At 44.8% G+C, this 13,818-nt stretch overlaps 1 long non-coding RNA gene across 2 annotated transcripts in view; it reads left to right on the top strand.

The window, feature by feature from the left end:
• LOC119707010 overlaps positions 1–13,818 on the top strand; it is a 48,489-nt gene that overhangs the window by 14,338 nt on the left and 20,333 nt on the right. The window contains exons 2-3 of one of the 2 annotated variants that reach the window (XR_005258658.1): positions 3,091–3,176; positions 11,378–11,425. This is a non-coding gene — a long non-coding RNA (uncharacterized LOC119707010). The remainder of the gene's footprint in view (positions 1–3,090; positions 3,177–11,377; positions 11,426–13,818) is intronic. The other variant, XR_005258657.1, reaches the window with a different exon arrangement.

Genomic DNA, 13,818 nt, shown 5'->3' with positions numbered 1-13,818 from the left:
GAAGCAATATTTGGGGTTTGAATTTTTTATATGCTCCCTGGCAGAGAGAGAAGTGGCTGAGATTGCATAAAATTCTCTAAACCCATGATGTTTCAAGTATCCTTTTGCTGAATTGAAATGGCTCTCTTGTAGATTAAAGGAACTGCACTGTATTTTCCTTTGTTAGGAGAAAAGTATTCTAAGCAAAGTGAAGCATGGGCTTTCTCTGCTGAGCCTAGGGACAGCTGTTGAAATAAAAAAATGCAGAACAGTCACTAGAAAAACAGAACCTCTGAACTCAGCAACTGAAATTCCCAATTATAGACATGCTGCTGTTTCTCCTGCCTCATCGCAGCTGTTTTGCTTGATCACTCCCCCAGCGCCAGTGGGGTGAACAGTGTGAGGATGTGGTGCCACATGTGCTCCCACAGCCAAATCAAAGGCCCAGCAAAACCTGTGCCTCAGCCATGAGTCTGGAGGAAATTAGAGACCTTCATTAAAGTTTCAGAAAAACCTAACTGGTATGAGGACAGCATTCAAAACTGTTTTTGGGGCAAAACAAATATTGTTTTAACTCTGTTAATAATTTATGTGTTGCCAGCAGAGATCCTCCTAGCATTAAGGGAATTGAAAATTAAAGGCACAGAGACACTGCTTTAAGAAAACATGTTGATAAATAATTAATATGGCATAGACCTACTGGAATCTGGAGAGTGTAGGTTTTAGCTTGTCTTGTCAAACCTATGCTTTCTAATACCACAGTTTCTTCCAGAATGAGAGCATGGTCATTTTTGGTTTATATCGACAAAAGCTCAAGTTGTTTCTAGGCTCAGCTGGCATAATTCACTGGCTTCTGTCAGTATCATGTGCCAAGCCCTTGGGATCCTAAGCAGAATACACCCAAAGATTGTGGCTTTCTCAAATCAAGATGGATGAAAGATTGCTGATTACTTAGAAAACAGAAGAGACTATGCCTTTTTCAGAGAAGCTACTGTTTGTCAGGGTCAGACTGGATCAGAATAAAAAACACTGGTGGAAGAAGAAACTCTGGCAATCCCTGTTTAGCAATATAATTCATAAATAGCTGGGCGAGGTGCCTTGGGATATGTAATCCCCAGGAACAGCTACTGCTTTAGTTTGTGTATCTCTGGAGAGATGAATTTTCAATGGTGAGGCAAATCTTAGGGACCACTCTGAAAAATCCATGGCTGGCACTTCCCCATAGCATTCTACCTGATGGGGATCTTAAGGATGAGAAATAGTGCAGCTCAGCATTCCACAGAATACAGGCTCATCATTATGACCAAAGAAAGGATGGGCACAGAACGTGCTAAGGGAAGTAAAAATGGAATTTTTTCATTTGACTCCAAAGCAGTTCTAGCACTGCTGTGAGCAGAGCCTGCCAAGCAGCATTCTGTGACATCACTGAATGGTTCAGCTGGTGCACAGTTCTTAACAGGAAGAGACACTGTAATTTCAAAACAATATACTGACCACCATGTTAACTAACAGAGCTGCTGCCATCTCTGAAGGTCTGTGTCTTGCTGAAGGGCCTGTGGGCTCTTTAAACTCCCAGTTTCTTTCACTCCACTCCTATCTTTTAGGATTGGTATAATAAAGCAGATAATAAGTCAGGCATAATTTCTGGGAGGCTTTTGAATTTAAGAAGCTGCACAAGAGCATCCATAGAACTACAGTTATCCTTTCATTCCTTTAAATAAAGCAAAAGTGAATGCTGCTTCTTCATTAGAAGATCTTTAGTTCAGTACTTTAATGCAAAAGATTTGTTGATGTTGATGGAATTCCTAAACACTTTTTTTTTTTTTTTACTACAGCAAAGTTAATAATTAAGGAGAAGATAGAATATCCATGAATGCTGTTGTAAAAATAATTCCTGCCTTAGTTCAAAGGAAATGTCCCATGTAAATTGAGAACATAAGGGTTACTGACTTGAAGTATAAAGGGGAGCTTTTTCCATTCTGAATAAAGTAAATGCAGTAATGAGGTGCTGGCGAGTGCAGACTATGCAGACTGCAGCTGAGCGTGTTCTGGCTCAGGTGGGTGCCCCTTTTGCTATCCCTGGTGCCCATGGATGGCATCCATGGCACCTGTCCCACAGCCAGCCAGAGCTCACCTTCCTGCTTGCTGCCGGCAGCATTCAGGCCTTTGTTGAAACTGCAGTGTAAAGCTCATGGACTTGCAGTCCTGGGAAGGTTGGGCCTGACATGCCTGAGGAAGAGCTGTGGAAAGTTGCCTCTTGCCCGCAGTGATTCCCCCAAAGGAGAATCTGTTGGTCTCAGAGTGGTTCCTTCCTCTGACACAGCTGGCAGCAGTGGGTGGAGTGAGTGTGAGTGCTGTGCAGGAGCTGCTCCAGGGCAGCCCCAAGAGCCCCTCATTGTGAGTGCCATGAAAGCCAGAGCTGGTATCCTGTAAGGAGTGGCCCCCTGCAAGGCTACAGCTTCCCTCAGTTGGTCTTCCTGTCCCACTGTTGCCGCTGCAGCTGCTCATCCTTCTTCATCATGTCCTTGCTTGTGGCTCTCTGTCTGTCCACTGCCACAGATGCCCTGCTCTGCCCTGCCTTTCTCCCACTGCCCCTGCCCTGCCCACTGCCTGCCCCAAATGCCACTGTTGTCTCTGCTGTGTCTTGCTCTCCTAATGTAGGGACACCATCTCCCAGTCCTGCTGCTGACTGGTGGGATAAGCATGTCTGCCAGACAGCCCTATTATTAGTTAAAGATGCTGACTCTGGGAGCTCCATGCCCATTAGGCAAAGCTGAGAATCTGCCTGATTTAACAAGGCAAAGAAACAAGCCAGTCAGTTATCTTGATCTGAAGCATATTCTAGAAGTGATTAGCTGCCTAAACTTACTCTGTAATTATCTGTGCTGAGTGGTTTCTGCACATCATTGCCCATTTTTCTGAGTGTTTTTATCTAAGTTGATAATGGAAAATGAATAAAGTCTTAGTTCCACTCTGATTTTGACACTTGTGCCAGAAAACATCTGACGATGAATATTTTTGTTTTCACAATAGTTAGATTAATATTTAATTTGTTGGCATCCAGCAAGCTGATTAGTTTTCCTCTAATATGACTCCACTTTGTAATTACAGGAACCAGCTTCTTCTGGGGAGGAGGGTGCCTGGGGTAAGAGGCTCAGAGACCATCCAGACATCACTGCAACCATGATCTCACCAGGGTAATGTACTGCAAGGTTATTGTCATATGAAATCTCTACTCCTGGAAAAAGGTACAGGTGCAAGGGACATGCTCTGTGTCTTCTGAGAATGGGGAAAAAATCTGCCCTTGATTGCATTTAAACTGAAGTGGGAACATGGTGCAGCTGTGTCAAGTCTAGGGGAATGAGTGACTCTTGCCTGCTGCTGCAGGCCAAGCCTTCTTTGATGATGTAGCCTACCTGATGCTGCAGGTGTAAGGGGCATGCCACAGCACTGCAGGGGTATGGGGAGAGGTAACTGAGACACAGGGACTCCCCTTGCTGGGATCCTCTGTTGAGCTTGGGGAGTGCTGCTGTTGGCTACTGGTAGTGACAAGCTATGGAAGGACCCTCAGCACCACCATGGAAGCAATCTGAGGGGAAGCTCCTTGAGGCATGGGAGGCTGGCTGACTTAGGGCCTCTCCTTGGCCACAGCCAATTAGCAGATGCTTCTGAAAAGCCTGTAGAAGACAAGGAGAGGAGTTCTTGAGATCATGATCTGAGTCCTTGTGGAGCAGTGTCTGTGTTCCACCACTGCTCTGAACTAGCAGGTGGGGTTGTGCTCCAAGAGCATCTCTGAAGCCTGTTGAAATCCTGAGTACATTTGGACTCCACAGGATTCCTAGTAAGGAGCCACCTGTGATCCTGGGGTCACACTGGCTTTCCTCTGTCAGCCTGGTAGCAAATAATTTCCCTGGCACCTTGTGATGCTTATGCTATGAAAATGGTGTGTGATGGTCCCCCAGCTGGGGACAGTCCTGCCTTCCTGATTACTGTTGTAGGTGAGTTGTCCACTTCCATTTGGCTGAATCCTCCAGGAGTGGGCAGGGGAGTCAGCCTGCTCCTGGCACACAGAGGCAACAGGCAAATTTGCATCCTTTGTTTCTAGGATCACCCTATGCTTTCTTCATGAATGGGACTATTACCTGCAATTCAGTCCTTCATGTGATTGACCCTTCCATATTTCCTCAGAGAGCAACTGTGGCTCAGAATCAAATGCAGCCTTTAGAATTAACCCATCTGTAATGGCAAGTTAGTCTGCATTCTCCTGACCAGCTATGCATAGTAACAGCTCAGTGCCATATTCATCTTGCCCTGTCAGTTTTACCCAGCTCCTAAGCACTCAGGAGTAGCAGCACTGTCAGGGTGTTGTTATTCATTCATTTTCACCCATTTGAAGTATATATTGTTGTCATAATCTGGCACTTTGCACTGGGAACAAACTCCCCATATGGGCAGGGATTAGGGCCATTTTTCAAATGCTGCGGACTGTTAATTTGTACTGTATGAAGGGAAAAGGTTTTGTTAGAGCTCCGTTGTGAGCATTACTTCAGCAGAGCATGGTGGGCATTTGTCTCCATTAACCAGGGGACAAATGGGTGCTGGTGACAGGCACACTGAGTGTAACCTCTATGGTAGTATATGCTCATGCACAGTTCTCATCAGTGCACCCAAAGCTGATCTGGTGAGTGTCATCCAAATCCACTTGTTCAGCATCTGACTGTCTACTACCTGCTGGCTGCTCAGCCTCCATTTCACATTACAGTCCTCCAGAACTGTGCCAAAACCTGATCAGTGGGAAGTTCAGGTGTTTTGTTTAGCTGCAGTGCACTCCTGGCTGGGTAAGAAAAGAGACAGCAGATATAGAAGAGTTTACAGTTCAGCCAACAGCTCTCACAAGCTGACTGTCCTGTTTGCTTCTACACTATAGCAGCAAGTGAATGGTTTCTACTGCTGAGCCATCCTGAGCTGTGATGGGTCTTTGGTCTTCCTCCACAAAAGGCAGAAAAATAAAAAAGAAAAATTAGTCTCTCAGGGGAAAACAAAGCAAACCAGCAACCTCTGCTACATCTCATGGCCTGCTTAAACACAGGTCTGGACTAGAACATTTGCTGCGACCATTTAGTGACCCATGCTTGTCCCAGATTCATCTTATGAACTGGAAAAAGCAATTTTTCTGCCCACGTGTCTGAAGTACTGATATTTGTCAAATCCACTGCTTTGAAAGCCCTAGATTCGAACTACTGGATATGCAGAGAGAGAAGCAAATAAAAGCTGGCCGTGAGATGTATGTTTCATCTGGGTAATATCCTGGTAAGGCCGGATTTATTACTTTTATGTCTTAAGGCCAGGAAAACCTCATGGGGTCAGTCATAAAGTAGGATGAGGCAGGAGAAGAGTTTGAAAAAGGAGATCCAGAAATCCTCTTTGCCAGTAGAAGTCTCTTAGTTCATCACTTTCAGAGTTTCTGCTTCAGGCCATGCTGTCAGGTCCACCATCTGTCTGGCACTTTAGCTGCCCCTCTGTTTTGATGCCAGGCTGCTGCCTGACCTCAGCGCTGCAGGGAGCCCTGCTGCCTTGACTCTGGGGTGCTAGCGTGGTGCCTGTGGTGCCCATGGCTGCCAAGGATGACCACAGCACTCGCCCTTGTGCTCTGTTCTCCTTTTCAGAATATAAGGTTCCTTATCTGAAAATTGATTACAGTAAAAAGCACAGGCTGGTACGAAGTTATCAATGACAGGAACTATGCAAGTGTCACCAATGAACTGGGAATAACAGTAAAAGAAGACAAACACATGGTACACAGAAGGTATTTTTAAACAACAACACTGAGGACTATTTCTAAATTTAAAAATCACACTGAAATTGAAAAATTATGCATTTCATTGTGTTAATTCTGCCCAACTGGCAGTGCCTAAAGAACTGTGACATAATCTTTTAGCTTCAGGGAGTCTGGTGGGGTACACAGAGCAGTAGAGCTCTGGTATCCCCTTAGTGTGGCAAGGTCTTTGGGACAGTGGGTTGGGAGGGGGCCCTGCCCCTCTGTGTCTGTCTGCCTGCTGGCCTTGGTGCCCTGAGCTGGCCTCAGTGCTGCTGCACAGGGCAGACACAGGAGTGACCTGTGCAATGTGCAGGTCAGCAGCTGCTGCCTGGCTGCCATCCTGTCATCTTAGTCCTCCATGTTTGAAGTAGAGGAAGAATCTGGAGCACATGAGCATCAAAAGCTTTGTGGCATCCAGTGCCTTTTGTGGGGAGCTTGGAGTGAAATCACAGAAATCTTCCAGAAGATTGGTTCATTTTTAATGATCTAGGACTATAATTTGTCTGTTTAATTCAACCTGAGTGACCTAATCACTTCAATTTGGACTTATTACCAGCAGAGCAGTCAGTCAGTTGGAAGCAGACCTAGGGCAGGGCATTTTGTCATTATTTTAAATGTTCTCTATCTGACAAATTTGAAGGTCTTGAAGAGACTGAAGCCATTGTAAAGGATAGAGCATAAGAGAATAGGTCACACAGTGTGTTAAAGAATGAAAATTGATTCATTCTTTCCTCTGTTGAATAAGCAGCTGTACTTTGGTCCCTGTGATCCATGAAATAAGCTGTCAGAGAAATAGGAAATGTGCCACATTTGAACTTCACTCATTGATTCTGTTCTGATCCAAGGTGTAATATAAAAATACAGTATGGTTGGTGAAGAATCTGCAGCTGTGACAGCAGCTAGGCCCAGCTTACTTATCAGTTGTCTGGGCTATTTGTAATTAAATTATTCAGTGCTTTACAATGCTGCGACTCATTTACTTAGGTCATGTGGTCAGAGACAGCTAACAGGAGAAATTTCACAAAACCAACATTTGTTAGTTTTAAATAAAACCAAAGGCTGCAGAAGGGGATTGCAGTTCTATAATTGTATCCTCTTTATTCGGGACTAATAATTTGCAATTTTTGCAATAATTTGCAATTATTCAACAATTCAGAAAATTTTACAGTATTCAGTGTAAGAATTGGTAGCAGAGAATTCTAAAATTTGGGATTATTATCTGGAGCATGTCAGGCCAATTAATGCCTGCAACTTAGATAGACCTAGCTGTGAAATTAAATGGAGGACATGCCCATTATTCCCTAAAATCGACACCTGGTTTCATTTCTTGTAACAGAACACACCTTCCTTTACACACCTATTCCCAAGAAAAAACTTAACCTTGTTATGCTGTTCTCAAGTACTGCCAGAGGACTGCCTGCAACTATGATTTGCTATGTTAAGTCTGTTTTATCCATGCTGAAGTCTTTTGCTTCTTTGGTGAGTTCTTAAAAGTTTTATTAACTAAAACATCATTTTTACTGCCTTTGCTTTATTTGCCTTAAAATTGTGATTCATAAAGATGGATTTTTATAATTAAGGTAGAAATGAGAAATAACCCCCTATATATAATTTAAAAATGTTGGAATTACAGGCACTATCTAACTTCTGGTTTAAGTCACAGGAACAAACTGTTCCCCATTAGCAGCCCTAATTAAATCCATTTTTCTGTGAGTCTTTGGCAAATTCCATTTTAGTAAAGCTGTATTAAACTCTCTTTTATTTCCTCTTGCTTTGCAGAATTCTCTGTTTGAGATGAATAATGGTTTGAATATGGTATGTGATGGCTCTGTAGACTCCAAAGATATAACTTGAACAAATACATTGTTCTTGAGAGCTGGTATAAAAACACTGCTGAAGATTTAGAAGCATTCCAGCTACCAAACAGGCAGGAGCAGGACCATCCTGGCCTGCAGCATTTGTGTGCGTTGCAAGAATGGGCAAACATTTGTGCAGCAAGGAGGCTGTGAAAAGGTGAAGGAGGCTTGCAGAAGGGGAGGAGAGGGAGCATGCTAAAGCAAGCGGCGTGCTGTCCACCCCGACTCAGCACACTGGGGTCTTGCACTCCTGAGGTCTGGGATACCACCAGCAGTGTCCTTCTGGTGTTGTCCTATGCCTTGCAGAGGAGTGAAGAGAACTTCCAGAGGTTATCCAGCTCTGCTTTTCCTCAATACATCCTCAGCCATCACATGGAGATGTGTTTTCTGCAAGGCTTTATATGTGGCCTGCAGCATCTGTGTGGGTTGTTATGTTGAACCTGTTGTGTTGAACCTTTCTGCACACAGATCAGAATCTGGCCTGGGTCACTGGTCCTGTGCACAGACAATTTTGTTAGGGTGATGCTCCCTAGTGACTTAACTGAGCAAGCACTGCACACACCAGAGAACCCACTTGAAACAGCTACTCATTTTCCAGTCCCTGTGCTTGAAGATAAACGTCCTTCCCAAAACCTGCCTCAGTCCCAGAGCAACGGGCTCTGTCCTGTCCTCCAGCATCTCCATCACTCATTTACTGCAACGATTGGCTTCAGCCTTCGATTTCCTCTGTGGAGCATATTGGAAAGAGACAGGCTGAGTTGTGAACATTAATAACAATGAATAATAACAGCACAAGTTCCACAAGCTTTAACAATCAAATGAATCAACAATCAGGAGGGTTTCATTAATAAATGCAGGAGTTAGATGACAAGGGAGCTAGTGCCAAAGGTGTGTGTATCAGTTAAAGGCACTTATCCAGTGTGATCTGGATTCTTAGCCCCTTTTTTTACCTGATGGGTTCCATGCTCTCCTCCATGACCTGCTGCAGAGGGGGGAACAGGGGCCAGGAGGAGCAGAGGAATAGGTGGAGCAGACAGCGTTGTCCTGTGTTGGGGTTACATGGCACAGTTTTGGCAGCAGAGGGACTGTGAGGGACATCTTGTATGAAAAGATGCCAGGAACTGCCCCCATATTGGACAGAGACAATTCTGCCATTATAGGTAGGAGTAGATTCTTCATGACTCAGGGCAAAAATATTCCCCTTTCAAAGTCATAAAAGTAAAAGCTGGGAAAGACCTCTTAGGTTATTTCCCTCAGGACCAAGTGAGGGTTGCAGGGTAGGGCCATCTGGCTCGTCTTATACAGCTTTCTTTTAGATGAGCTGAACCTGGGGTGGTTTATAACCCTTTATGCAGAGCAAATTCCTGTGCCAAGAGAAGCATCCCTGGTTATTATGCTTTTACTACAGCAATAGCAAAAGGAAACACAGGCTTTCATCAGTGGTTTGAAGTCCAGTCTAGTGCAATATTAATTTAACTAGGGAAAGTTTGAGGGCCAACTAGCAATGTGTTCATTCATTTCAGGAGAAGAGAAGGACAGCTTCTGTAATTATGATTAAAGGAACTATTAATGTCTCATTCAGGTGTTCCTGTTACCATAAAAGCAGTACTTTTCTCTCTTTGGAATTTGCAGCAAATATGTCATCTGACTTTGTTGTCTGAGCTGCTTGAAGTCAATTTTGTGAACTTCCATGTTTTCAATAATAAATATTTTTTTTTTTGCTGGAAGCCTTGCCCCAAGGCACATGATGGTTATGGAAAGGACAGTTGGTTTCAAGAGAAATCACAGAGTTCAAGGGTAAAACAGAACTCACTACAGTCACAAGGAGTAAAACTGGGAGCTATTCTGAGAATCTGTGTTAGAATTAGGCTGCCTGTCAGGAAAAGGTACTTCTCTTATAAAAGCATGAGGTTTTACCTCAAAGACAGGGACTGGGAAACTCATTCCAGCCTGTTGTCTCATTGTTTCCTGCTGCTTTTATGTATTCAAGGGCCTCTGCTCCAGTCTCTGAACCTGCACCATGCTGCCATCCCTGGCATGTAGGAGTTTTTGTCAATCAATCACCGCAGCACAGGCTAGTTGCACAGCACACTGCAGATTCTTGTGCTGAGCAGGCTTCAATATGGCTGGTTTGGCCAGGACAAGCATATTACCCTGCTAGGCTACCCCTGGGTGAGTGTGGAGACTATATCATGGTAACTGACCTAAGCCCTTTGCATACCTGTGTCCATGATGAATTGTGAGCATGTCTGGCACCTGCACAGCCTGGCACTTGCTGGTTCAGATGAGCTTTCACAGTACAGGATAAGTGTAGAGTGGCACTTGCTTTCTGACAAGCTATTTTCTCTTACTGTTTGTTGCCTTTCATCTTGAATCTGTGTTTTGGTATGCCTGTTGCCAAATTCCACTGAATACTCCACTTGGTATCAGAAATGTCTTTATAAAGAGAACAGGGTTCTTGGCAGCCTCAGAGCTCTTTATCTTAGGTGCTCATAGCAGCAGCACAAAGTGCCCTTGGACATTGTTTTAGGAGATCTGGGGGCAGGGATGGGGTACCAGAGGCTTCAGAGGGCCATGAGCTCTGGCTTTGTCATACTGAAGGGCAGCCCCAGCACTGTCAGCCTGGGCACTTCCACAGCTTGTGTCAGGGATATTGTCATGGGCAGAATGTGCCTCGAGTGACAGAAGAGCCATGTTTGCTTTAGGATGCCAGGGAAATATGATATGGCCGTTCCCCAGGAGAGCTGGGGTGTCTGCATATAATTTGTTGATTGAACTTCAGTAGAGCTGTGCTTTCCTCTTCCATGCAGTCTGCTTTGGCAGGCAGACATCAGTGTGGCTTCTCCCTGCTGGGCATGGAGGACAGGGAGGATCAGGGCACACTTACTGATCTGCCTTCAGTTCACATCTGCCTTTTAAGCTGCTTGGTCCTGTGGTACAATCATAGCAATGCTAGAATAATGCTTTAAACCCAATCATTTTTATGGGAACACACATAGTATAAAAGGTCTGACTGACTGTGCACACCTACACTGTCTGTGGCTATTACCCAATAAAGTTGTCAGAGAGGAGTCACAAGTCCTTGAACAGTATCTCCTCCAGTTTAAACAGAGGGAAAATTGCCTCACAATTAACTTCTAATAAAAATAACAAAAAGAGGATCAATACAAACTGACTGAATGAATCAGGGTTCCTTTCTACAGACATGGAAAGAACAGGCTTTGTGGCCACAGGTGCTGGCTCTGAGGGGGCAGCCACTGGCTGTGTACATCGCTTCTGCAGACCTGGTGAGAACCCTCAGCTGCTACTGGCTGCTGTGCTGACAGCATGCATTGCCTTTTCCCAGAATTTGACTTTATTCTGAAGAAGAGCAAGAGCCCAGGGTTATTCCAAGGGCAGGCAGGTCAGGGATTGCCAGACATCCGTGTTCTCTGCTTCCTGCACAGTGAGAAGTGTTGGCGCAGTAACAAACCTGGAACACTGAGCAGGGTTTGCTGTGCTACACTGGTGTTCTCCTGTCCGTAATGGCTGTCAGCACCTTTTGCCACCCAGCAATTCTAGGCTTCCTCGTTTTCACAGCAGCTCTTGGCCCCAAAAGGAGCTGTAGAAAGTGCTTTAGCTTCTCTGTAGTGATTAGAAACACGGTGCTTCCTTCATGACGTACTTTATTCACATGCTTCTGAGGCTTCTGCACACTGAACCTTTCATATTTCTTTTCTCACAGCATGAACTCCACAATGCTCCATTTAATGGATGTTATTTGGGTTGAAAGGTAAGCAGTTTAAATGCTTTGCTTTCTAGCATCCCTCTCCTGTTAGAACCATCTCTCACTCACTCTCAATTGCACAATTTGTTACATGAACATGTTTAGATCACGAGTTTTTCTCTCCTTCAAATATTTATAGTGATGATTTGTGATGTAATCAATAGGGTTTGCAGAATCTCACCCTGCTCCATCACATCTCTATTCTTCAGAATGATGTTTGCTGCAGTGTTATAGCTAGGACTGACAAGATAAAGCTGAATTAAAACAAATTGCACATTATCTGCTTCCATCCTGTTGCTGGGATTACAAAAGAGAACAAATGAAATTCTATCAAAGGGAAGCTTTTCTCCCTCCTCCCAAGCAGAGGAGTGCTGTCTGCTGAGGCAGACTGAGAGCAGTTCTGACAGAAGCTGTGCTGACACAGGGCTCCTCTTCCCTCACCCCTAGCAGATAACCACAGGGCTCTGTGCCAGGCTTCCAGATCCACATCCATCTTGCCTCCATGCTAGATCCCGAGCACAACTTTACCAACTCCTCTTCAGTCTTGGCTCAGCCAGCTCCTGGGAGATCCCCAGTGTCCAGCCATCATCACAGGTCACAAAGCTGCATAACCTGAGCTATCCTGCTCCTGCTGCACACCCCAAGAGGGGCACCCACAGCTTCCTGATTTCTTTCTATCTTCCTGCAAGGAGGAACACTTTCAGGGAACTACATTTGTAAGAGAGTTTTTTTCCTCTCTGTCACAGCCAGCTGTAAGCCAGTTTTCATGGGCCCAAAGAATGCTGGTGTCCCATGCAGTCCCCACAGGAGATGCTAACAGAATCCCTTTTTTGTCAGTCTGAATACTGGCTGTCTGCTCCATCTGGCCTGCATCATGAAGTCCAAGTGTTTGGTGATGCAGGCCTGCTGGGACCCTGTCTCTTGCCAGCACACACACACTGAGCTAAGAGAAAACAGGAGCTTTTCATGTAGTGAAAGATAAAATGTAGTCTTTTCAGGAAGCCACATGCTCATGTGGTTGATGAGGAGTGAGAGCATCCTGCCACAGAGCTGCCCAAATAGGGGGTTCAGCAGAAAATCTTTGGGCAGTGCATAGTAACATCCATATAGTTCCTTTGTACTATGGAAGTATCTGACACTGCATTAAAGAATAATATGCTATCACTGCTTTGGATGGATCTGCCAGAAATTGCCATTTCTTGCTCTTTGCTGAAAGGTAGCTTCACTTTTTTTATTGTATGAGGTTGGTATATTTAAGTGCATGTCACAGGAAGCCTCTTGAGTTCAGCAAGAAAGCATTGCAAGGAATTAGTTTTAGGTGCCAGAGACCTTCCCACTCTTGTTGCTGCTGCTGCTGTGAAAGAAGAAAAAAAATATTTCTCAAAAAAAAAGCAGATTTGACCTGATAGTAGAGAGGATACCTTGGTGGATGTCAAGGGAGGAAAAAAAGGATCAGCCCTGGGAATATTACAGACAAAATAACACCTGACTTCTGCATACTTTAAAGGGAGCTCTTTGCTGGGACTCTGTCTCTGCACAGTTCTCTGCCTCAGTCTGTGAGTGCTAAACTGGAGACTCCTCTAAGTCTGTGTGAGCTGTGACTCCTCTACCCCAAGGGATGGTGACTGCTCTGAGCTACTTGACATGCCCCTGGAAAGATGTTTAGCTTCAAAGACATTTAGCTAGCCATTAACAAAAAGTAATTTTCAAATACTCTAGGAAATAAAATTCTACAGATTTTGAAGATACTAAAAGTCCTGGCTCATTATTACCTGGTGTTAGGAATTATGTTTCCCAATTCTATGTAGAATAATCAGTCAGATACTGCTAGGTGAAAGGAACATCAATCCCCTATAGCCTTAGTGCCCTGGTTCAGAATATCCTGGGCATAGTGGAAAGCCAGGAAAGACTCTCCCTCCTTATTTCTAGTCATGATCTCCAAGCCCATCATTTCTGAAATGCTTTTTAGCTGCTGAAGGGACAGTCTTCTGGGGAAAGTCCCCGAGCAGTGTCTTCCTAGGCAAAAGACTATAGTGAGGCCTGCCAGCACCCAGCCCTGGACAGTCCCAGGCCCAGCCTGGGACAGAGGTCGATGGCAGTGGAGCCAGGCACATGCCACTCTCCTGGCATCCTTCAGAAGCACACATCACCTTGGGAAGAGCAGAGGCAGCCAGCCCCCTCACTGATGCACCTGCAGTACTATTTCATTCTAGTAAGGATGCTGAGAATAAATGTAGGGCTTGAAAGCACCAGCTGGAACCACAATAGTAATGAATGCTGCATCAAAAATGCAGCAGCAAAGCTGATGTGGTTCCTGTTAGACAACACAGCTGTATATCCCCTTTCACAGAGCTCAGAGGAGGCACTGCAGGTTCCCTCCCCGATCCAGTCAAAAGAGC

This window comes from Motacilla alba, chromosome 14, assembly GCF_015832195.1.
Source record: "Motacilla alba alba isolate MOTALB_02 chromosome 14, Motacilla_alba_V1.0_pri, whole genome shotgun sequence".
In the NCBI taxonomy this organism is placed as follows: Eukaryota; Metazoa; Chordata; class Aves; order Passeriformes; family Motacillidae; genus Motacilla; species Motacilla alba.
The sequence above is the reverse complement of the archived record's forward strand: the minus strand, read 5'-3'. Positions and strand labels throughout refer to the sequence as shown.